We start from the raw sequence: 22903 nt of genomic DNA, 5'->3' as shown, positions 1-22903 counted from the left end.
CCCAGGGGCCTGATTCTCCCCTCCATCACGCCAGTTTTACACTGTGTAGTTGTGTGAGCTGCAGTGGAGTAACTGGTGTAAAACGGGTGGAGTGCAATGGCGGGTGAGACCTCGTGAGTAACAGACCCCACTGTTGCTCCACTGTTGAATTTGTCTCTTTCTCCAGTTGACATCTTGTCTTCCCTTGCCTGCCTTTTAGAGAGAGAGCTAGATCCAAAAAAAAGACACGTCTGCCAGGCATGGGATCTTTCAGGGCTTCCTTCCCTGGCCTCCTTTCCTAGACAAACTGTCAAGAAAGGTGGAATAAACCTAGAACTGATCAAATGTAACTGCCAGTTAAGAGTGTTTAGTTTGTTAAAGAATGAGATGTCTAAATGTTCTGGTTGTTTTAGCATGACTTCATTTGTAATACCTGACTACTAGCATGTGTATATTTCAAGTACATAATGAAAGTGAAGTTTCATTTAGCATGGAGATGAAATTGTTCCTGACTAAAGAAGCTGTTTTAGCTCATGGAATAATGAGATTCTTTCCCCCAGGATCATCTAACACAATGTGACAACACAAATACTATTCACTATTATCCAGCCTCCTCTGTCATCTCTGCCTCCATTCGTATGCACATCACATGCTGGGCTGCATGGATAACTGAAGCTGCTTTTCCTCCATTCCTGATCTGTAAAAGCTCTACTGTAGATGAGTCAACGAGAAGAGTCGTCTTTCTTTTCAAAGTTACCACATGCTGAACAGCACCACTGTAAAAAAACTTCAAAAACAGACTCCAGCGAGAGACTGCTGAATTGGAATTAATTTGCAAACTGGATACAATTAACTTAGGCTTGAATAGAGACTGGGATGGGTCATTACACAAAGTAAAACTATTTCCCCATGTTTATCTCCCTCCCCCCATTGTTCTTCAGACGTTCTTGTCAACTGCTGGAAATGGCCCACCTTGATTATCACTACAAAAGATTCCCCCCTCCCCCCTCCACTCTCCTGCTGGTAATAGCTCACCTTACCTGATCACTCTCCTTACAGTGTGTATGGTAACACCCATTGTTTCATGTTCTCTGTGTATATAAATCTCCCCACTGTATTTTCCACGGCATGCATCCGATGAAGTGAGCTGTAGCTCACGAAAGCTTATGCTCAAATAAATTGGTTAGTCTCTAAGGTGCCACAAGTCCTCCTTTTCTTTATGCGGATACAGACTAACACAGCTGCTACTCTGAAACCTGTAAATCTTTGTGTACAATAGATAAGCACGATGAGTATCACCCTCACCTCTAATAGTTAAATGTCAGCACACATGACCACAAGAGAGACATTGTCTAGTGATCAGAGCATTGGACTGGAAGCCAGCAGCTCTTGAGTTGTAATCCCAGCGCTGACAGACTCGCTCTGTGACGAGGGGTAAGTCATGTAGCCCTGACTGTGGAATGGCGCTCACCGTTCCGAGCTGGCTCGCAGAAGGGTTGTGTGACCCACTCAGTTAGTATTTAGAAAGCAAGGAGCTTTCTAATTATGGAAGCATTAAAATCCCACCATATACCTGGTCCTACACCCAGTGCCCAAGCCTCCAAACCTGTGGCACTGATGGAGGCTGTACAATTATTTCCTGTCATTTGTGGGATTTCTGGTATGTTTTCTTGAAGCATCAGGACCAGGATACTAGACAAGATAGCCCTTGGTCTGATCCAGTTTGGCAATCTGCATGCTGCTGTTATGGACCAGTTATTGAACACTCTATAGGGTGTAATCCTCCTGTTTCCAAAATGAAGTTCCTTTAATATCAAGTAACTTTCCAAGTAATGCTTTGGAATGACTTAGGAATGAGCTTTCCCTAACCTCATCTCTGTTTGGTGCATGGGTAGATGAGACCTTTCAGGAAAAGGAGGTGGTTTCTTGTGGTTATTAAGAAAGAAATTCCCTTTTTCAGACAAGGCAGATTTAGCATAACAGAACCCTTCATCAACCTTCTCACTTGAGGAGGAAGAGGTTGACTGACTAAAAATGATCATGAGTAAAGTATTGAGTAACTGACTGCTAATTACATGGAAGACAATGTCAAAGGAGATGTTTCCCTAAGACAGATAGAGATGGCATTTACATTGGCCCTGTTGGCCGTGCAAAGGATTGCAATAAAAATGGAAATCACAGAAGGAGAAATCTGAAAGGTGCTGCAGAACTGTTGAGGATTTATTATGCCTGTGATTAACTATGGAGAATGTGCTAGCCTGTGCCATGTAGAAATTAAACATGGCATTAGATAAGAACGAGAGAGCAAAGAGTTATTTAAATGTGTCGGATAGCACTTTGGCATATGTTTTCATTGGTTAAGAAATAGCTTCATGTTTGACTTTTTATTCTGCTCCTTTCTATTTTGTTCCCTGAAAGTGTTTTGGGTCAGATTTTCAATAGCTACCATTAAATCTGCACACCAAGAATTGTCCACATAAATTGCCCATGTTTTTAGTTTGTTCATGCCTCTGGACAGCTGTGACACTTGATGAATCGCTGTAATGATGTGATATTTGGGCATGCTAATTTAGAGGCAGGTTGAGGTTTCTATTCAGATATCATCCTGTTTTATATTAGTCCAAGTCACTTTCACTATTCACTAGAAAAATTATTGTTCCAGGGTAAATTTTGCTATTTCTCCTTTTTAGACCAAAATGAGAAAAATCCATCACCCCTACAGATTCCGGAGAATTAGTTCTGAATGCAGCTAGTCATTTTTGCATGGAAATGAACTACTCAGACCATCAAATCTATTGTCATTTATGAAAAAACTAGGTTTTAATTCAGTTCTACAGAGGTGAAAGTCTAGTTTAGAAACCTCATATGAGACCACTCAAGAAGGAGATTCTGGAGTTGTCATACATATTTTTCTGAAAACGTCTGCTCAGTGTGCAGTCAAAAAAGTTAATAGAAGCTTAGGAACTATTAGGAAAGGGATAGATAATAAGATAGAAAATATCTAAATGCCACTAGATAAATCCATGGTATGCCCACATCTTGAGTGCTGCCCGCAGTTCTGGTCACCTTATCTCAAAAAACGATAGATTAGAATTGGACAAAGTACAGAGAAGGGCACCAAAAATTATTAAGGGTCTGGAACAGCTTCCATTTGAAGAGAGATTTAAAAGCCTGGGACTGTTCACTCTGAGAAAGCGATGACTAAGGGCAATGTGCTGAAGTCTGTAAATCATGAATGGGGGGGAGAGAGTGACTAGGGAAGTGTTATTTACCCTTTCACTTAACACAGGAACCAGGGGTCACCCACTAAACTCAAGAGGCAGCAGGTTTGAAACAAACAAAAGGAAGTGCTTCTTCTAACACACAGTGCACAGTCTCCCTGTAGAACTCATTGCCGGGGGATGTTGTGAAGGCCAAAACTATAACTGGGTTCATAAAACAATTAGGTGAGTTCATGGAGGACAGGTCCATCAATGGCCATTAGCCAAGATGGTCAGTGACGAAACCCCATGCTCCAGGTTTCCCTAAACCTCGAACAACCAGAAGCTGGGACCCGATGACAGGGGATGGATCACTCAGTGATTGCCTGTTGGGGTTCCTTCCCTCTGAAGCACCTGGCATTGTCCACTGTCGGGAGACAGGATATTGGTTAGTTGGACCATTGATCTGAACCAATATGGCCCTTCTTTTGTTCTAGGACATCAGCGAGACTACTTGCAAGCTTCTGTTAAAACACATGGTTAAGTGCATTGCTGGATCAGGGCTGGAGTGCTTGGGAATGTATAGTACTGACCCTGAGAGAGCTTTTGTCCCATGAGGGTATTTTGTGTTTGACATCAGTGGCTGAAAGGAGCCTCTTTCTTTGTGATTAAATTACCACCGTTGCCATGAAACACATAATCTGACTATGTACTTAATGGAGAGACAAGGTGAGGGAGGGAATATCTTTTATTGGACCAACTTCTGTTGGTGACAGAGACAAGCTTTCAGCCACATAGAGCTCTTTCTCAGGTCTGTTTACCTAATGCCAGGCCTGAGCAGTAGGATGTTACTTCTCAGCATCTGAAGCAGAGATCTTCTGGATTAGAAAGACCTGCCCCATCCCACACTGTTCATCATGAAGTCCCCAGTCTTCTCCTGCAGCAGTTAAAGCTATGGGCTGGCACTAAGCCAGCTCAGGGAGAGAGGATTTAATTGGGGGGAAATTGTTAAACATACTAAAGAGTTTATATTCTCTCTCTCTCTCCCCATTTCATTTCAACATTGGAGCTCAGATATTTCGTAATCATGATCCCATCACCCCCTCCCCCAGCTGAGCCAAAGAGAGGAAAACACCATAAGGATTCTTTTCCCATGTCTGTCCGTCAGTTTGTTCGACATTCAGATCATTGGTAAGTGTGGCGCTTCACCCTGGACTCGCTCCCCAGCCTGCAGCAGGCACATGCAATTGGAATGAAGGAAGTAAGAAGAAAATGCAGAAGCTGCCTTCTGTTTATACCAGAGAAGCCAAACTGAGCCAAGACAAAAGTGCAGATTTGCACACAGTCTGGTGTCGTTTGTGGGCACAGTTTGCCTGCTGCTGGGAAAAGTCCTGTGGTTCTCACTCCTTCCGAGTCTGAACACCAAGTTCTCATTTGAAAAAGTTGGTTTTTCCAAGGAGACTCTCTCTCAAGCTTGGTGTAGCTTGGCCTATATAGCTTTAAACACGCCATTTTATGAGGAAGAAAATGAAGCCATTCTATCACATTCATTTGGAAAATTTCGTTTTTCCTCTCCAAAACCTTGAACTTTGCCATTGTAATGACAAACATGGTGACAGGGTCAGCAGACAGAAGGAGGCGAATGCTGCTTTGTCCCACATCGCCTAGGGGTCTTCCCAGGCACCCATAGCTGATTTCAAGCCCACCGTCAGCCTGGGGGCAGGTGGAGGCGGCATCGGTGGAGGGCTCAGTGTACCGGCTAGCCGCAGCTGGAAGATGGTCCCGATGGGATGGCTGGCACTGGCGTACATCAGGGCAGCCCAGAGGCTCTGCTGTGGCTGGGGTGGAGCCAAGAAGAGAATTGTTGAGCTGTAACTTGTATCCGGCTGGCCGCCTGTCTCTGTGGTGTTGGATGTGGAGCGGAAGTTAGACATTAAAACAAACAAAACCCGTTGGTGGGTAACTCTTACTTTGTAGGGAGGCACCCTGACGCCGAGGAGTAAGCGCTATAGAAAATCATCTGTAATTGTTAGTGGAGCAGGAAAGTAAGGAACTTGCTACCGCATCGCAGTGTTGTAGCCCGTGTACTTTATTCTTCTCGGGCTATTCCTTCCCAAGATCTATAACTGTTGCATGTTTCTCCATTGCTATGCAACAATTAATTACATTAGTTCACTAAATCTATCATTAAACAACTGCAATCTACCCTAATAGCTGCTTCCCTAATTAAATATCCATAATGTTCCTATCCTCACTCCTGAGCTCTGGGCATCTTATTTGTCAATATCCAGTCCTCTTTTCATCTTCCTTGCATTTCCCTGTTTCGCCAACGTAATCCTCAGGCATGGGAATTGCCTCTGATACAGGGACAAGTCAGACTGTCCATTGTGTGGGGACATTGGAGATGTGGTATGTATGTGTGGGGCTGGCTCTTTCTGCTCAAGGAGTGAGGGAAGCACATGCTTCTCATCACCAGCCACTGTAACACATCCACACTCATACACATAAGGAGCAATTTGTGTGGAAAGCTGTATTAAAACTGTACAGCTCTCACTTTAAATGCTGTGGGCTTCCTGGTCTTACTTGCAGGCTAGTGGGCTCTGTAGGGAAGGATGTGAGCTGCAGCAGCCAGTCAGCCTAGACTAAGGTGAGGTGAGCTGTGCTTCTCTGTTTCAGGGAGCAGCCTGCTTTGTCTCTCTTCGTTTTATTATTCTGAATTCTAAAAGATCAAGTCGTGTTACACTGCAACCTTCTAGCAAGAGTATTTTTTGTTTTTTTCTCCAGCTGCTCAGTCTATATGCTCTGACGCAGAACAGTTTGTATCTTTTTTGGTGTCCACATTTCTGCATCACCTTGTCTTGATGCTGCACAGGAATGGTCACTTTGTTGTTGCTGTTCCCTCTTCATTCTGGCCTGTGCAGTTGCAGACGAGCTTCATTTAATGTTTTAGTCAGAGCCAACCTTTTAGATGCAGAAACGTCTGGCTCAGGCTAGCCTTGCTCTGTAGCAGTGGACCCCACTTTGAGGGTCCAATCTGACACCTTTGAAGCCAGTGGGAGGTTTCGTATTGATCTGGATAGTGCTGGGACAGTCCGGCCGTGAATTTGGTGGTAATGAAATTCCACTTACACTGCAGGGGGAGTGGCTGTCTTCACTCCATTGCAGTGGAATTTTGCTCCTTTTCTACTGGGGAAGTTTCAGCACATGATAAACCAGTTCCGCTGTACAAATCCCCAGGGGAAGGGTCACCAACCAGAGAGGTGTAAGAGCTGTATTCCAAGGAGACTCTCTCAGATGTGGCAAGGCTTGCCCTATGTAGCTTCAAACACACAGTTTTATGAGGAAGAAAATGAGGCCACTCTATCACCTGGGCATTCGGATAGCAGTGCTGTAGGCCAGGCTCATCTGCACTGAATTCAGCTAAGAGATTTATGGAGCTGAATTAGAGGACACCGAGGATACATGCTAAAACAGATATATTATTCCTGTTCATCTGTTGTCTTTACACAGCAGCAGTGGAGTTGACTGGTCTGATTTAAAGTTTGTGCCCTCATGAAAGAGGCAAACAGTTCTCCTTAAACACTTTGCCAACCTGGGTTTTCTAGAGAATAATGTGGAGTTGATGCAAACAGTATTTCGTTTTAGAACAATTTGATGGTTCACAAGTCTCTTCAGTAAAACCGGGAAGAAATCCAAACAGCACTGACGCATGGGTTCAGGGTTTTGTCTGAGAAGTGCAGAAAAATTATATGTAAAGTGGTAATAAAGATAAAAGACCCTGAAAAGGCACTTTTCTGTCAGATTCTAAAACAGAGTCAAGAAGCGATGATTTTTCAAAGTTTAACATGAGTCTGAGCATTAGAATAGGCAGCTCCCTCAGGATTTGAAATCAAATACGATGTTGAACTCTGCCTGTGACAGCAGCTTACAAAAATGTGTATTAATCAATTGTACATAATTTGAGATGCAACAACACTAGCCTACTAGTACAGTTGCTTTGAACATTTACACTTTTTTATGAGAACATCAGCTTAATTTTTCATTAAGATCACTAAGCAGATGCAGATTTTATTTAATTTAAATATTTATAGAATTTTCTCAATCTTTCAAAATGGATTATACACTGAATGAGGAAGCTAATATCATCTGGGTGATAATTTATCTGCTGAATCCACTTCAGAAACCAATCAGGAATTAGTTAAAAAGTTACTGGAGTTGAAAAGTATTGTCTAAAGTTGTACATACTACTGGGACACCAAAAGCAAGCCTCCTTTGGTGGAGGGAATATATTTCCAAAAGACTCTCCTGCAGCAGATTATTTTTACAAATACTACATTTCCATCTCTGCCGTGACTGCTTTTCAGGACTTGCTATTCTTCCCACTACACTGTATTCTCTAGACCTGGGACATACAGCACCAAAGAGAGAGAAAAAATCCTGAAATTCCAAAGAGCTAGGGCCCCAGTTCTGCAAACACTTGCATGCTTCCGTTGAAGCATGTGGCTAGTCTCACTGAAGTCAATGGGACCATTCTTAAAAGTTAAGAATATATGTAAGTTTTTGCAGAAGAGGAGAGGAGCCTAAGCCCAAACCGTCATGTGTTTGCACCGTTGAGAATACTGTGAGCTGCAAAGGAGATGTTGCCTCCAGGATCCATCGCAATCTGCACTTGGCACAATATTGCCCGAGGATTCAATCAGCTACAGACAGCACTCTCCATTGGTGTCAATGACAATTTTGCTAAAAACCGACAGCCCAATATGACCCTTTATATGTACGAATCCATCTGTACATCTATGTTAAAGGGACAGCACCAATTTCAGATCTGGTCCCTTTTGAGCAATAAGCTGAAGGTATTTTCAGGTCCTACACCTACTCTGGACAATTCTTACGGTTTTATTATCCCATTTTCCTATTGTTCTCTATGGTTCTCTGGCTCTGTTGCTGCGAGAGACCCATACAAGTAGCAGAGGCATTGGGCTGACTCTGTGGGACAGCAGGGAAGCCAGCTGTATGTACAATACTGTCACATACACAAAGGAGACAAACTGAACTAATGGAAAAACGTCACTCCTTAGTGACACGGAGCCTGCGGCTCCGCGCCTCCCGGGCCAGGTCGACAGACTCAGATTAGCGGGGCTCACGCGGCTTCTCTAAAATAGCTGTGTAGACAGACGTGCCCTAGGAGGTTACACTTACAGAATCATAGAAGATCAGGGTTGGAAGGGGCCTCAGGAAGTCATCTAGTCTCACCCCCTGCTCCAAGCAGGGCCAACCCCAACTAAATCATCCCAGCCAGATTTAGTTCAGTTTGGTTACTTTGTGCTTTTCGCAGCACCTTGAAATTGCAGGTCGGGCTGGCACGCAGGCTTTGAAGCCCAACTTTCCTCACTGAGCTTCAGAGCCTGAGCTCCAGCCCAAGCCGTAACTTCAAAGCTTTGTCTACATGCCTGTTGTTAGAGCGCTGACGCGATCCCCACTGGCCCAAGGCTGTCAGTCTGGGCTGGGAGGTGCGCTCCTCAGGCTCCAGAGCACGGTGTAGACATGCCCTCAGTAGTGCGCTTAGGTTAGGTGTTGCTCGTAGCAGGGACATGGGAGACTGAGTTCAGACAGGAATGGGACTGGGGAAGCAGGCAGCGTCCCTCTAACTTGGAGGCACTGTTCATGGCTGCTCTGCTGTATTCTGTACTACTCCAAAGCACCTCCCCCTTCCCCTGGCGTTTAATTATTTATTTCTCTCACTTGACTCTGTCAGCAGCAAGAGATGTCGCCCTCTGTTTCCGTGAATGGGTTAATCCCCCCTGTGCACTGAGAACAATGGTCCCTTCTGGCCTTAAAATCTATGGACTGGAGTGTCCGGGTCTGACCACTTTGTGTCATGCTGCTGGAGATTCCCCCTGGGATGGAAATCCCATGGCTGACCTAAGGGAAAGGCGGGGGCTGTATCCGGGGCACGGAGGGAAAGGGCCTTAGGAGGAGAGGGGAAGGCTTGGGGCCCAAAGAGACATTGACATAAGGGCTCTGAGAGACCCGAGGAGCAAACTAACAGTGCCCCTCTGCAGCTTTTAACTTCCACCAGGGCTGGGTGGCTGAGCCAGGAAGCTGTGACTGGTTCCTTCGCCACAGGGAAGGAGCAAACTCTGTGAATCTATGAAAGATCAAGAAGGGAGATTGACATTCAGGGCTCTGTGCTGGTCCCAGAGAAGCAAATTGCAAACTTCTATTCTCCTACCCAATGGGAGAGGCTTCCTCTTCTGACTGCATTGTCAGACAGCCAAGAATAAGGGGACTAGGCTCTGCACATCTCCGTACGAATGAAACAAATTTCCTGGCTTTGGATTTTTTTTCAAGTAACTATGGATTTAATTTTGCAAAATGCTAACAGTATCAAAATAATCTGAGCCCTTGAATGCAGCAGAACTGGGTTCTGACCCGCTTGCAAGTGTATTTTGTGCTATGTCATGTTTTTTAGTTTTGCTACAAAATGTTCATGAAATGAAACCCAAGCATTTTCCAGATTTTTTTATGAGTATCTTATAAATTGCCAAATTAACTTTCATTGGTTTTTGCTCCATAGCACTAGGTCTGTGTATACACCAATGCCTTTTCTGCCTTTGCTTTATACTCCTACTACATTGTGTGGCTGGCTTTAGATCTCTTCGCTTATCTGTTTTGTGCATTATGTTTCATGTTGGAATACTGGGTGCATTTGTTTATTTTTTTCTTATCATCATTACATTTCACTTCTTGTTTACCTGCAAGCTCTATTTGGTTGGTCCATATATCGAATCTGTCTCAGTCGTGAATTCTTCTCAGTTCCCCCTAGCTCTCTCTCCCCAGCAGGTTTAATACTTTTGGAAATTGTACTCCTGAAAGATCATCTTCTATAAGATACAAGGGAGAGTCTTCTGGCAATGCAGATCTTTAAGGAACAATACTTGTTACTTATTTTAACCCTGAAATGTCCCATTTGACTGACACAATCTGTTTTCTATCCTTAGGCACATGTTTGTCTGTCTTAGGGTTCAGATTTCTGCCCATAGCTTCTTATGTCTTCCATGTCAAGTCAATAGTAGTGTTCGTACTGGACTTCATGGAATCTCTGGCACGTCTCCATTTGTGGGATCAGGCCTCTGCTTGCAACAGGATTTTGGGGGAGTGGTTGTTTAGAAGTGGTTGAGTGGCAGGAGAGGGTGTCAGGGTTAGGGGCAGGAGGGGGTGTTAGTATTGTGCATATAATTCCTGCGAGGGTGGAAAGGCTGTTTCAAAGTGGCAGGTTTTTCTGCGTTTCCCAAAGACAGTCAGGATCTTGATTCACCCCGTCTCCTCTGGAAAGTCTCTCCACCGCCACATCCTCTCAGATTAATTGACGAGTCTGGAGTCTATATTGGGGTAGATGAACGCTGTTTTCAATTTCTCTCTCTTTTTTTTTAAAGGTCACCCTGGTGGTATTTTAATTCATCACGTCGTATGGAAGCCCGCTGCCAGCCACACACAGACCAAGAGTGCCACCGAAGAGATGCTGTTGAAGGTGCGTTAGCAAAACAGCGAGTCAGTACTTAGAGTAACCTTTGTGCACGTCATGTGCTGTACTCCAGCACAGGTTCCTCATCGTTACGGCTACTACAGTGGCAAACCTTCTAGTTCACAGCATGTGCCTGAGTCAGGATGAAGCTTAGCAAAGAGTAATGGAAAGCATTATCCAGGGTAAGCTGTGATAGAAAAGCATTAATTTCATATCCAAGTATACGTCCCTCCTCCTCAAGTCCCCAGTTGAACTAGTGCCACGTAATCAAACGCGAGCTACATAGACCACTCCAGATGAGAATAATGCCCTCTCAACAAAGAACAAACTCACGCTCCTGTGAGAAAAGCTTCGCTGGTGGTAAGTAAATCCCGTGTGTCACTGCCAAGGGGCAAAAAATGCCTTTCCTTCGTGTGACAGCAGTGTCGTCCCGAAGTAGGATGGTTGCAAGGTGGTGGTGGTGGTGGCTTGCTTGGGAAAATGCTGGTTTGGATATTATTGTTTCTTCGCTTGTGTCTAAACTCGCTCACAAACCATACACTGCTCCTGAGTCCTCAAATGGATAACGGAGTCCAACAGAGCAAGACTGAAAGAGGCCAATCCAAGAAGTGGTGGGATGTCGTAAAGGAAGATATGTTAGCATGGGTGTGATAGAGGATCTGGCATTGGACAGAGCACTTTGGAGGGAGAGGACCTCATGAGATGGGATTAACACAAGAAGGAATCATAGAATCATAGAAGATCAGGGTTGGAAGGCACCTCAGGAGGTCATCTAGTCCAACCCCCTGCTCAAAGCAGGACCAATCCCCAATTAAATCATCCCAGCCAGGGCTTTGTCAAGCTGGACCTTAAAAACCTCTAAGAGCTCATATCTGAGGAGACCAGTGTATTCCAGTCGGGTTGTTTAGAAATGTTTACTTGATTAAAGACTTCGTTAGCATTTATTGCTTTTGACTCCTTGCAACTTTTAATTAACCCCAGTGTCTCCCGTGTCTGCACGTTGGCTTGTGCTTTGCCCACCTAGCGTGTTTTCGCTCCGCTACAGTGCAGCTTTGCACTTGTGCGCAGCTACGCTGGTTTGCTATACCTCCATTTCAGCTGGACTGAAAAGCTGGTTCGAGTCCAGGGAGTGAGCTGGGTGAGCACAGCTGCCAGGGCTGCTCACTGGGAGAAGGAAGGCACATACAGATGTTGAAAGAAATTCACTTTGCAGTCAGTGCATGAGACCTGTCTCTGAACGGACTGATACATTCAGGAAAAGTTTTCAGCCTAGTAATTCAAGATGCTTTATCACTGTAGCACCAACGACAGCCTCCCATTCCTGGGGTCCTTTCTTCTTCCTCCAGATGAATGAACCTCATCTGTGCACCCTCTCCTGAAACACTGCATTGAAAATGGCTTTTAAGCTGACGATCAGGACTGCTGGTGACGGCAGCACCCAGCAGCCTGGAGAGGTGCTTTCCCCCTGGCCGTCTGATCCTCTCCCAGGAGGGCAATGCAGCAAAAAAAAATGGGGGTGTGGAGGGTCAGGATTGTGCCCCCTAGAGGTGTGTGCAGGTCTCTCTCCTCCCACACAGCAGCAGACCGTGTGGTGTCTTGCTGATGTTCTTGGTGTCTGCGTGGAGTGAGGGCAGGGACCGGATGTGGGGGGAAGGAGTGGGTGGAGCCAGAAGAAGTCACATCATCCCCTTGTGGCCTGCAGAGTTTACCAGGGAAAGGTTGTCTCTCCAGCCTGGAGATGGGGGAGGCGAGAAACTCCCTTTAAGGGGGATCCCCAGGGTAGCTGTGGCCAGGGGCAGTCCCTGGGCAGGGAGTGGGGTCAGCAGGAGCACAGGGCCAATGCAGAGGCTCTGGGCCTCCCACTCGGGGCGGGGGAAGGAAATTCTGTTCCCCGTGACGGAGCCCTAGGAGGAACCCACCTACCCCGGGGCAGGAAGGCACACTCTGGCTGAAGCCATGTAGGAGATCAATGAATTAATATTTCTCTGTGTGTGGAACCCAATGCTCACTGTGGGTTGTTCTTCCTCCCTCTGTGCCTGATCCATAGAGGATGTGAGGCCAGAACAGTCCCAGCTCCAGAGCCTGGTTCTTTAGCTGAAGCTGTTGAGACCTGTGCTTTCAGTTCCGGAGGTCCCTGGTATGTTGACGGAGTGGGCAGCTGTTAGCCATGGCTTACCACCTACCCTCCATAACTCAGCACCAGCCAGAGCTTTTTTTTCTAAACATAAACCACTGTCAGATGTTTCTTTCCCGTCTTTTCATTATTTTGATGGAAGAAAAGTACTGTTAAAAGTTTGTGAAGACACATTTTAATAGCGTGTGCACACTGGCCTGACAGCTCCAGGGTTTCTTTTTCTCCCGACTAGACAAGTTTCATCCTAGTTTATATGAAGAAGTTGATCTTGCCAGAATTGGTAGCCTCATGCCCCTGCCCTTTGCTTTTCATTCTATTGCTGAGGTTAAAGTACTCTGGGATAGGGGGATGTGACTTGTAAATGGACCTGAAGTGCTTCCAGCCCTCCTGTAGCACAGATCAGTTCTTTATTGTTTGTACTGGTAGTGGGTAGAGACCCCCTCTGAGACGGGGACCCCAATGTGCTAGGCGCTGTACAAACAAACACTGGGAGACAGCCTCTGCCCCAGAGAGCTTGCAGTCTAAGGCTAAGGATAGACGAAGAGATAGAGCGTAGAACCAAAGTGAACAAAGTCGTGGTTTGCAGATCACATGTTAGTACCATGATTTTTATTGTGTTGGTTGATTTCTTTCTCTTGCCCGCCCCGTTCAGCAGCCAGAGATGGAGATCCTGTAGGAGTAGCTGGGAATAGCCTGGTGCTGTCCGACTTCATAGGCTAATTTTGATCCCACTTGGCAGTTGTTGGTTGGAAGCTTGAGTGCAGCTCCGGAGTAGTTTGGTGTTTGCTGAGAGGAGGGATGGCCAGAGGAAAATATCCACTAACAATGTCTGGGGGAAATGGAGGGACATCTGGCACAGTTCCGAGTAAGCCCAGAGGCCCTGAGGGTGGGTGCTGAGGCAAAGTTCTGCCATGGCGAGCCTCAGACCTCCACTGCTTCTTCTCCCCAGGAGAGACCCGAGCCCTTTCTCACAGCCACCTTTCTTTGGGCATTTTTCTTTAAATCAGGCTGCCAAAGACGTATTTCCTCCTTTGTCCCAAATGTGTCAACCCTTAGCCCCTCCACACACCCCAAATTACACCTGCCTGCAGCCCAGGAGAGCCAGTAGTCAGTCCTGGGCCAGTCAATAATGTAAAGTCTCATACCTTGCTGCCTTGCTTTTACATGGCAAGGGTGGTCAACTATGTAAATAGAAAGGGTGAAAAATAAAACTAGCAGTCGATGTGACAGGGCTCGAGGAGCCATTGACTCTGAGTTTAGGCACAGTTACCTGCCTCTTTCACCCCCATCTCCTGGAAATACTGGATGTGAAACTGGAAAGTCAGACCAGTGACTGAGCGGCAGGGGGTGAGGCTGGCATTAATGCTACAAGCGTTCAGCCATGTTTGCCGCTGAGCACTCACAGTCTGGAAGGGGAGGGAAGGTTTGCTCTATACACTTTTACTTGCTTTACAAAAACTTGCAGAGGCTTCATGTAGGTAAATCATGGCAGGGACTGTTTGTCTTCCTTTAACATGCCTCTTCTGGAGGCTCTTCAGTGTTTAATGCGGTAGCCCTTAAACTCCAGAGACCTGAGTTCAGGTTAGGGATGGGACACACAGAAAAAAACTAGCTACGTTCCACTGCAAGGGCTTCATGTGTGCGGCTGGTAATAATGGTTGTGCTGTCACGCTGGGTAATGGAGGGGGGAAACAAGCGGAGGGTTTTGTTCTGGGACCGTGTATTCCCAAAGTATCACAATGTGTGTCTGCTTTCCACTGGAAAACCCTGACTGGCTCCTTTGTGGTAGAGAAGCAAATATAAAGTTGGACCTTGGGCCTTTTGTCGAGAATTTTCTGCTGGCATTTTCCAAACTGTTCTTGATGGTGATCTACAGAGAAAGAGGCAGTCATGCATTGACCTGGCTGTGGTAAAGGTGGCTCTCTCTTCCCCCAGCACTCTGTAGGTGTAGCTCATGTTAACATAACTGAGAGCTGTGCAGTTTTATCAACCTTCTTCCAGACAGACATTCAAGAGATTCAGAAGCGGCAGATGTGTGTGGAATTGCAACATAAGAATCCAGGAGCTTTCAAGTCTTGACAATGATGTAACCCTTTGTTACTGGCAGATTTTAATAGGTTTCCGTGGCTTGGAAAGGGACACCCAGGGTTAAGTATTTACATTAGAAATCCATCATTTTGACTGTGGCCAAAGTTGTAACCTAGCTATGAAAACGTATTCAGGAGTCACATTTACCATAAAGACAGGTTTCAGAGTAGCAGCTGTGTTAGTCTGTATCCACAAAAAGAAAAGGAGGACTTGTGGCACCTTAGAGACTAACCAATTTATTTGAGCATAAGCTTTTGTGAGCTACAGCTCACTTCATCGGATGCTGTAGCTCACGAAAGCTTATGCTCAAATAAATTGGTTAGTCTCTAAGGTGCCCCAAGTCCTCCTTTTCTATTTACCATAAAGCATCTTACTGGGGAGCAATTTTATTCCCTCCAGTGATCCCAGTAACTGGTGTGGTTTTGTGCTGCTATAAGGAGACAAGCAGCTGTCCTCAGCCAGGGGGTGGTTGTGTGTCTGGAAACCTGATGAACTGTACTTGTGGCTATTCTGAATGGCTGCTTATGCACACATAACAACTGTGACACTGTTCCCAGAGGCAGTGCTTCAGAAGCATATCATTGCTTCTGGCACTCTGATACCAACCCCAGAAATTTGGAGAAGCTATCTTGCTCCCCCTGCGAGATGTTTGTGAGATTGGGTGAGACCAATACGGTCATCCATGTGCCCACTCTACTTGTGGCTCTGGTTCAGATATGTGCCCCGGGATACTTATGGGCAGCACAGCATGGGGAGAACGTGACCAGCCCTCTGTGGAGAACTGTGTCCAGTTTTGGGCCCCACACTACAAGAAGGCTGTGGAAAAATTGGAAAACGTCCAGCAGAGGGCAACAAAAATGATTAGGGGGCTGGAACACATGACTTATGAGGAGAGGCTGAGGAAACTGGGGTTGTTTAGTCCGTGGAAGAGAAGAATGAGGGGGGATTTGATAGCTGCTTTCAACTTCCTGAAAGGGGGTTCCAAAGAGGATGGAGCTAGACTGTTCTTAGTGGTAGCAGATGACAGAACGAGGAGTAATGGTTTCAAGTTGCAGTGGGGGAGGTTTAGGTTGGATATTAGGAAAAACTTTTTCACTAGGAGGGTGGTGAAGCACTGGAATGTGTTATCTAAGGAGGTGGTGGAATCTCCTTCCTTTAAGGTTTTTAAGGTCAGGCTTAACAAAGCTCTGGCTGGGATGATTTCGTTGGGGATCGGTCCTGCTTTGAGCAGGGGGTTGAACTAGATGACCTCCTGAGGTCCCTTCCAACCCTGATATTCTATGATTCTATGATAGCCAGACGTTGTGAATGGAGAGCCTGAGTCAGAGGTAAAGCAGGATTTTATACAAAGCTATTCATGCCTGAAAGTGCTAACAGCTTTAAACAATTGCTGTTGTTGAGAAGTTCTTCCTTCGTGCTCTGTAACTATTAAAATTTGCTGAGATCTGGGGCAGATAACAGTTTTTCTGTGCAGATCCAGATTGCGAACAGAAGGGTTGTGTAAATTATATTAAATAATTAATGTAAAGGCAGAAGTTCCTTTCATCCATATTCTCTGGATAGAATGCATATCTGCTGACTCAGCCCTGCCTGTTACTGACGGGTTCAGCTCCTGCAGGAGCTAAATGTTAACTTTCTGCCTGCCAGCTCCACCACAGGGGACACAATTTGCTCTTAGGAACAGCTGCTGCCGATTCCAAAGAGACATCAGCATTTTGTCTGATGACTTAATCAACATGTCACTCTCCCCGGTCCTATTTCTGGATTCAAATATGGGTACGAAATGATATGTTTTTTTAAAAACCAGGTTAGAACATGTCACTGTGATTAAGTTTCTTTAGTTGAAAAAATGCCTAACAAATCCAAATCCAAGCCCGATCCCTGAGTTGGTCTTGAACCCAAATTCCGAACTCTAGCCAGAACCTAATCCAGATCTGAACACCACCTCTCTGCCCCATTTTTACTTTAATCAAAGCCATCCAAGGCAGTGAGTTTTGTGGTGTTTAATGAAGAATGGCACATTGGTTCAAGTTTTCTTAGAACTTGGCCCAGTTTCCTCACAAGATTTATGGGTCTGACTTTTGTGTGTTTTGGGGAGTCCATAATGAAAGTGTTGCACATCTGTATGTGTATTGTTCACTGTGTGTTGCGTTGTTAACATGAATAAAAAGTGAACAAAACAGAAAATAACAGCACTACCAACCAATCAACCTCAGTTGGACAGTTACCTTTCCAAAGAAACATTGGGGTGACTCTTTAAAGTGGGTGCCTCAAAGCACTGGCTAGAGGGAGCTTGAATGCACATACTGCAGCTTTCCATGTGCAGTTCTGTTAGCACACCTCAGGTCTGTTCTGCAAGACTTCTCTCTTCTAGTCTTGGACATTTCTTGAGCAGACAGTGTTTGAATGTGGTTGAAGAAATCTGCAATAAGGATTAGGCTGGGTCAATCTGTTGTGACATTGCAGTTCTGAAAAACATTGATGCTCTGTCTAGCACTATGGTCAAAATACCTAGAATCACTAGAAGGAGCTTGTGGGAATGGTAACCAAACATGGCGCCTTGTCCCCGGCAGAAGCCCCAGAAGACTCAATTAAAATTATTTAACTGGTCTGTTGGTTGCCTATCAGAACCAGCCGAAAGCAGTTGAATTTTTCATCTGGGATTTTCCATGCCAGTAAGTAGGCTGAAGTTACTGAGAGGAAAGATAGGCAAACAATAATGAATACATACATTGCTTATTCGTGTCGCAGCTGATCTCCGCTGCCTCTCTGGCTTTCTCTCTATTATTATTCTCAGTCTTGTGCATATTTTTGCACCTGGAGGTTGCTCCCTGGTACGAAGTTCGCCACAATAGAACCAAACTGGAAATGCCAGTATGTGCGATCCCATCCCTTCTTCCCAGACCATACAGGCAGTAATGAGTGTCACCAGTAACTTCAGTGTTATTAACTCTAATGAGGTTTGGCAGAATTGGATTTTGATTTTCTATAATTTCAGTGTATAATATCAATGTTTATTTTTAAGTAATTTTTTTTAGATTTTTATGTATTTAAATTTTCACAGTTGTGTGAGATTGAGTGGGGGGCGTGTCGGACCATGATTAATTAATGATGCTGTGATTCAAAAAGTTAAAGCTTTATGACCATTAAAAGACAAATTGTAAGCATCATATGTCAAAATATACAAAGTAAATATCCATAAATCAATCTGCAAACAGCATTTTTCTTACTTTGCCTTTCTCTAAATTTTGATGAAAATATTTTGTTGTCAGTCTGCGTGTGGATGGTGAAATTGATGTGTACCGACATTTACTGATGAAAATCTAATCCTTCCAAGCCTAACTATAGGGCACACAGAGTGAGGTTGGGGCTGAATGGCACAAAGAGGAGATACAGGTCCTGCCCTCAAGTAACGTATGTAAAGAAAAGCGGATCTTCAGTGGAAAGGGAGGATACTCAGCTCTTCCTAAGATCAGGCTCTCAGTACTATATGCCGTAACCTGGGAAACTGTAGCGTTTCCCAGTAAATTTGATTGGTTGGCACAGTGTGACTTCTGACTTGTTCTCCTTTGGTCTGTGGGAGCACTAAGTTGTATGGATCAGCAATTCTTCCATTTTCCGCTCTCTAACAAGCACTTATGAGAATGCTTACATTTTCTAGCACATCCGTGATTTCCAAAGCTTTTATTTCTTTGAAAATGTTCAGTGTTCTTTCAGGGAAAGTTTGGCTCTGTTAGAAGGGTAGTTGCTATGAGACATAAACAAGTTCAATGACTATAATCTCTTAGGAGTAGGTATAAAATGAAAGATGTATAATGGCTGAAGGCTGATTGGAGCACCAGAAAATCTTATACTCTCTGGTTATGTGACTTACAGATTTGGTTCTAAGTGGAACAGGGCAAAACATTTATTGCTAAATGTCTTTAGGGGAAAATGTGCTTGTTTCAAAGTTCACATAACTTGTGCAAAATTGCACCAAGGTAGCTTTTGTTTGAAGTGTATGTAAGAGAGGCAGCAATGTCTAGTGAACTGAGCAGGGCTTGGGAGCCAAGAACTCCTGGCTTCTGTTCTGGTGTGAATAGGATTTGGGGGATTTCCAGGAAAGCGGTTATCCAGAATGATTCTTGCAAATTGTTGGAAAGGGAAGGAAAGAAGAGGAAAACTCTGGGTAGGAGGAAGGGAACGTAGCTGCCAAACACCTATGATACTGAAAATATCCAATACCTGTTATAGTGTGAAAGGTTAGCTAGGGGTATGTCTACACTACGAAATTAGGTCGAATTTATAGAAGTCGGTTTTTTAGAAATCGGTTTTATATATTCGAGTGTGTGTGTCCCCACAGAAAATGCTCTAAGTGCATTAAGTGCATTAACTCGGCGGAGCGCTTCCACAGTACCGAGGCTAGAGTCGACTTCCGGAGTGTTGCACTGTGGGTAGCTATCCCACAGTTCCCGCAGTCTCCGCTGCCCATTGGAATTCTGGGTTGAGATCCCAATGCCTGATGGGGCTAAAACATTGTCGCGGGTGGTTCTGGGTACATATCGTCAGGCCCCCGTTCCCTCCCTCCCCCCGTGAAAGCAAGGGCAGACAATCATTTCGCGCCTTTTTTCCTGAGTTACCTGTGCAGACGCCATACCACGGCAAGCATGGAGCCCGCTCAGGTAACCGTCACCCTATGTCTCCTGGGTGCTGGCAGACGCGGTACGGCTTTGCTGCACAGTAGTCGTCCTCGTCGTGTCCGAGGTGCTCCTGGCCACGTCGGCTGGGAGCGCCTGGGCAGACATGGGCGCAGGGACTAAATTTGGAGTGACTTGACCAGGTCATTCTCTTTAGTCCTGCAGTCATATTGAACCGTCTTATGGTGAGCGGGCAGGCGATACGGACTGCTAGCAGTCGTATTGTACCATCTTATGCCAGGCAGGCAAGAGATGAAGATGGCTAGCAGTCGTACTGTACCATCTTCTGCCGAGCAGCCATGAGATGTGGATGGCATGCAGTCCTTCTGCACCATCTGCTGCCAGCCAAAGATGTAAAAGATAGATGGAGTGGGTCAGAACAAGAAATAGACCAGATTTGTTTTGTACTCATTTGCCTCCTCCCCTGTCTAGATCACACTGCAGTCACTCACAGAGAAGGTGCAGCGAGGTAAATCTAGCCATGTATCAATCAGAGGCCAGGCTAACCTCCTTGTTCCAATAACAACGATAATTTAGGTGCACCATTTCTTATTGGAACCCTCCGTGCAGTCCTGCCTGAAATACTCCTTGATGTACAGGCACACCCTTTGTTGATTTTAGCTCCCTGAAGCCAACCCTGTAAGCCATGTCGTCAGTCGCCCCTCCCTCCGTCAGAGCAACGGCAGACAATCGTTCCGCGCCTTTTTTCTGTGCGGACGCCATACCAAGGCAAGCATGGAGGCCGCTCAGCTCACTTTGGCAATTAGGAGCACATTAACCACCACACGCATTATCCAGCAGTATATGCAGCACCAGAACATGGCAACGCGATACCGGACGAGGAGGCGACGTCAGCGCGGTCCCGTGAGTGATCAGGACATGGACACAGATTTCTCTGAAAGCATGGGCCCTGCCAATGCATGCATCATGGTGCTAATGGGGCAGGTTCATGCTGTGGAACGCCGATTCTGGGCTCGGGAAACAAGCACAGACTGGTGGGACCGCATAGTGTTGCAGGTCTGGGACGATTCCCAGTGGCTGCGAAACTTTCGCATGCGTAGGGGCACTTTCATGGAACTTTGTGACTTGCTTTCCCCTGCCCTGAAGCGCATGAATACCAGGATGAGAGCAGCCCTCACAGTTGAGAAGCGAGTGGCGATAGCCCTGTGGAAGCTTGCAACGCCAGACAGCTACCGGTCAGTTGGGAATCAATTTGGAGTGGGCAAATCTACTGTTGGGGCTGCTGTGATGCAAGTAGCCCATGCAATCAAAGATCTGCTGATATCAAGGGTAGTGACCCTGGGAAATGTGCAGGTCATAGTGGATGGCTTTGCTGCAATGGGATTCCCTAACTGTGGTGGGGCCATAGACGGAACCCATATCCCTATCTTGGCACCGGAGCACCAAGCCGCCGAGTACATAAACCGCAAGGGGTACTTTTCGATAGTGCTGCAAGCTCTGGTGGATCACAAGGGACGTTTCACCAACATCAACGTGGGATGGCCGGGAAAGGTGCATGATGCTCGCACCTTCAGGAACTCTGGTCTGTTTCAAAAGCTGCAGGAAGGGACTTTATTCCCAGACCAGAAAATAACTGTTGGGGATGTTGAAATGCCTATATGTATCCTTGGGGACCCAGCCTACCCCTTAATGCCATGGCTCATGAAGCCGTACACAGGCAGCCTGGACAGTGGTCAGGAGCTGTTCAACTACAGGCTGAGCAAGTGCAGAATGGTGGTAGAATGTGCATTTGGACATTTAAAGGCGCGCTGGCGCAGTTTACTGACTCGCTTAGACCTCAGCGAAACCAATATTCCCACTGTTATTACTGCTTGCTGTGTGCTCCACAATATCTGTGAGAGTAAGGGGGAGACGTTTATGGCGGGGTGGGAGGCTGAGGCAAATCGCCTAGCTGCTGGTTACGCGCAGCCAGACACCAGGGCGGTTAGAAGAGCACAGGAGGGCGCGGTACGCATCAGAGAAGCTTTGAAAACCAGTTTCATGACTGGCCAGGCTACGGTGTGAAAGTTCTGTTTGTTTCTCCTTGATGAAACCCCCCGCCCCTTGGTTCACTCTACTTCCCTGTAAGCTAACCACCCTCCCCTCCTCCCTTTAATCATTGCTTGCAGAGGCAATAAAGTCATTGCTGCTTCACAGTCATGCATTCGTTATTCATTCATCACACAAATAGGGAGATGACTACCAAGGTATCCCAGGAGGGGTGGTGGAGGAGGGAAGGAAAATGCCACACAGCACTTTAGGCACAGCACTTTAAAAGTTTACAACTTTAAAATTTATTGAATACCAGCCTTCTTTTTTTTGGGCAATCCTCTGTGGTGGAGTGGCTGGTTGGCCGGAGGCCCCCCCACCGTGTTCTTGGGCGTCTGGGTGTGGAGGCTATGGAACTTGGGGAGGAGGGCGGTTGGTTACAGAGGGGCAGCAGTGGCAGTCTGTGCTCCAGCTGCCTTTGCTGCAGCTCAACCATACACTGGAGCATACTGGTTTGGTCCTCCAGCAGCCTCAGCATTGAATCCTGCCTCCTCTCATCACGCTGCCGCCACATTTGAGCTTCAGCCCTCTCTTCAGCCTGCCACTTACTCTCTTCAGCCCGCCACTTACTCTCTTCAGCCCGCCACCTCTCCTCCCGGTCATTTTGTGCTTTCCTGCACTCTGACATTATTTGCCTCCAGGCATTCGTCTGTGCTCTGTCAGTGTGGGAGGACAGCATGAGCTCGGAGAACATTTCATCGCGAGTGCGTTTTTTTTTTCTTTCTAAGCTTCACTAGCCTCTGGGAAGGAGAAGATCCTGTGATCATTGAAACACATGCAGCTGGTGGAGAAAAAAAAAGGGACAGCGGTATTTAAAAAGACACATTTTATAAAACAGTGGCTACACTCTTTCAGGGTAAACCTTGCTGTTAACATTACATACATAGCACATGTGCTTTCGTTACAAGGTCGCATTTTGCCTCCTCCCACCGCTTGACTACCCCCTCAACCTTCCCCCCTCCCTGTGGCTAACAGCGGGGAACATTTCTGTTTAGCCACAGGCAAACAGCCCAGCAGGAATGGGCTCCTCTGAGTGTCCCCTGAAGAAAAGCACTCTATTTCAACCAGGTGACCATGAATTATATCTCACTCTCCTGAGGATAACACAGAGAGCTAAAGAACGGATTTTGGTTGAATGCCAGCAAACATACACTGCAATGCTTTGTTCTACAGTGATTCCCGAGTACGTGTTACTGGCCTGGAGTGGTAAAGTGTCCTACCATGAAGGACGAAATAAGGCTGCCCTCCCCAG

General features: G+C 46.0%; 1 protein-coding gene across 2 annotated transcripts in view; it reads left to right on the top strand.

Moving 5' to 3' along the window:
* The window catches only part of HTR2C (5-hydroxytryptamine receptor 2C), a 450750-nt gene that overhangs the window by 285585 nt on the left and 142262 nt on the right, over nucleotides 1-22903 (top strand). Inside the window, exon 3 of one of the 2 annotated variants that reach the window (XM_073358600.2) lies at nucleotides 10616-10710. The exons of the other annotated variant lie outside the window; for it this stretch is intronic. The gene's annotated coding sequence lies outside the window, so the exon portion shown is untranslated. The remainder of the gene's footprint in view (nucleotides 1-10615; nucleotides 10711-22903) is intronic. 2 annotated transcript variants of the gene reach the window in all.

Source organism: Lepidochelys kempii, chromosome 9, assembly GCF_965140285.1.
Source record: "Lepidochelys kempii isolate rLepKem1 chromosome 9, rLepKem1.hap1, whole genome shotgun sequence".
Lineage (NCBI taxonomy): Eukaryota > Metazoa > Chordata > Testudines > Cheloniidae > Lepidochelys > Lepidochelys kempii.
This window is presented reverse-complemented; position numbering and strand designations above follow the sequence as displayed.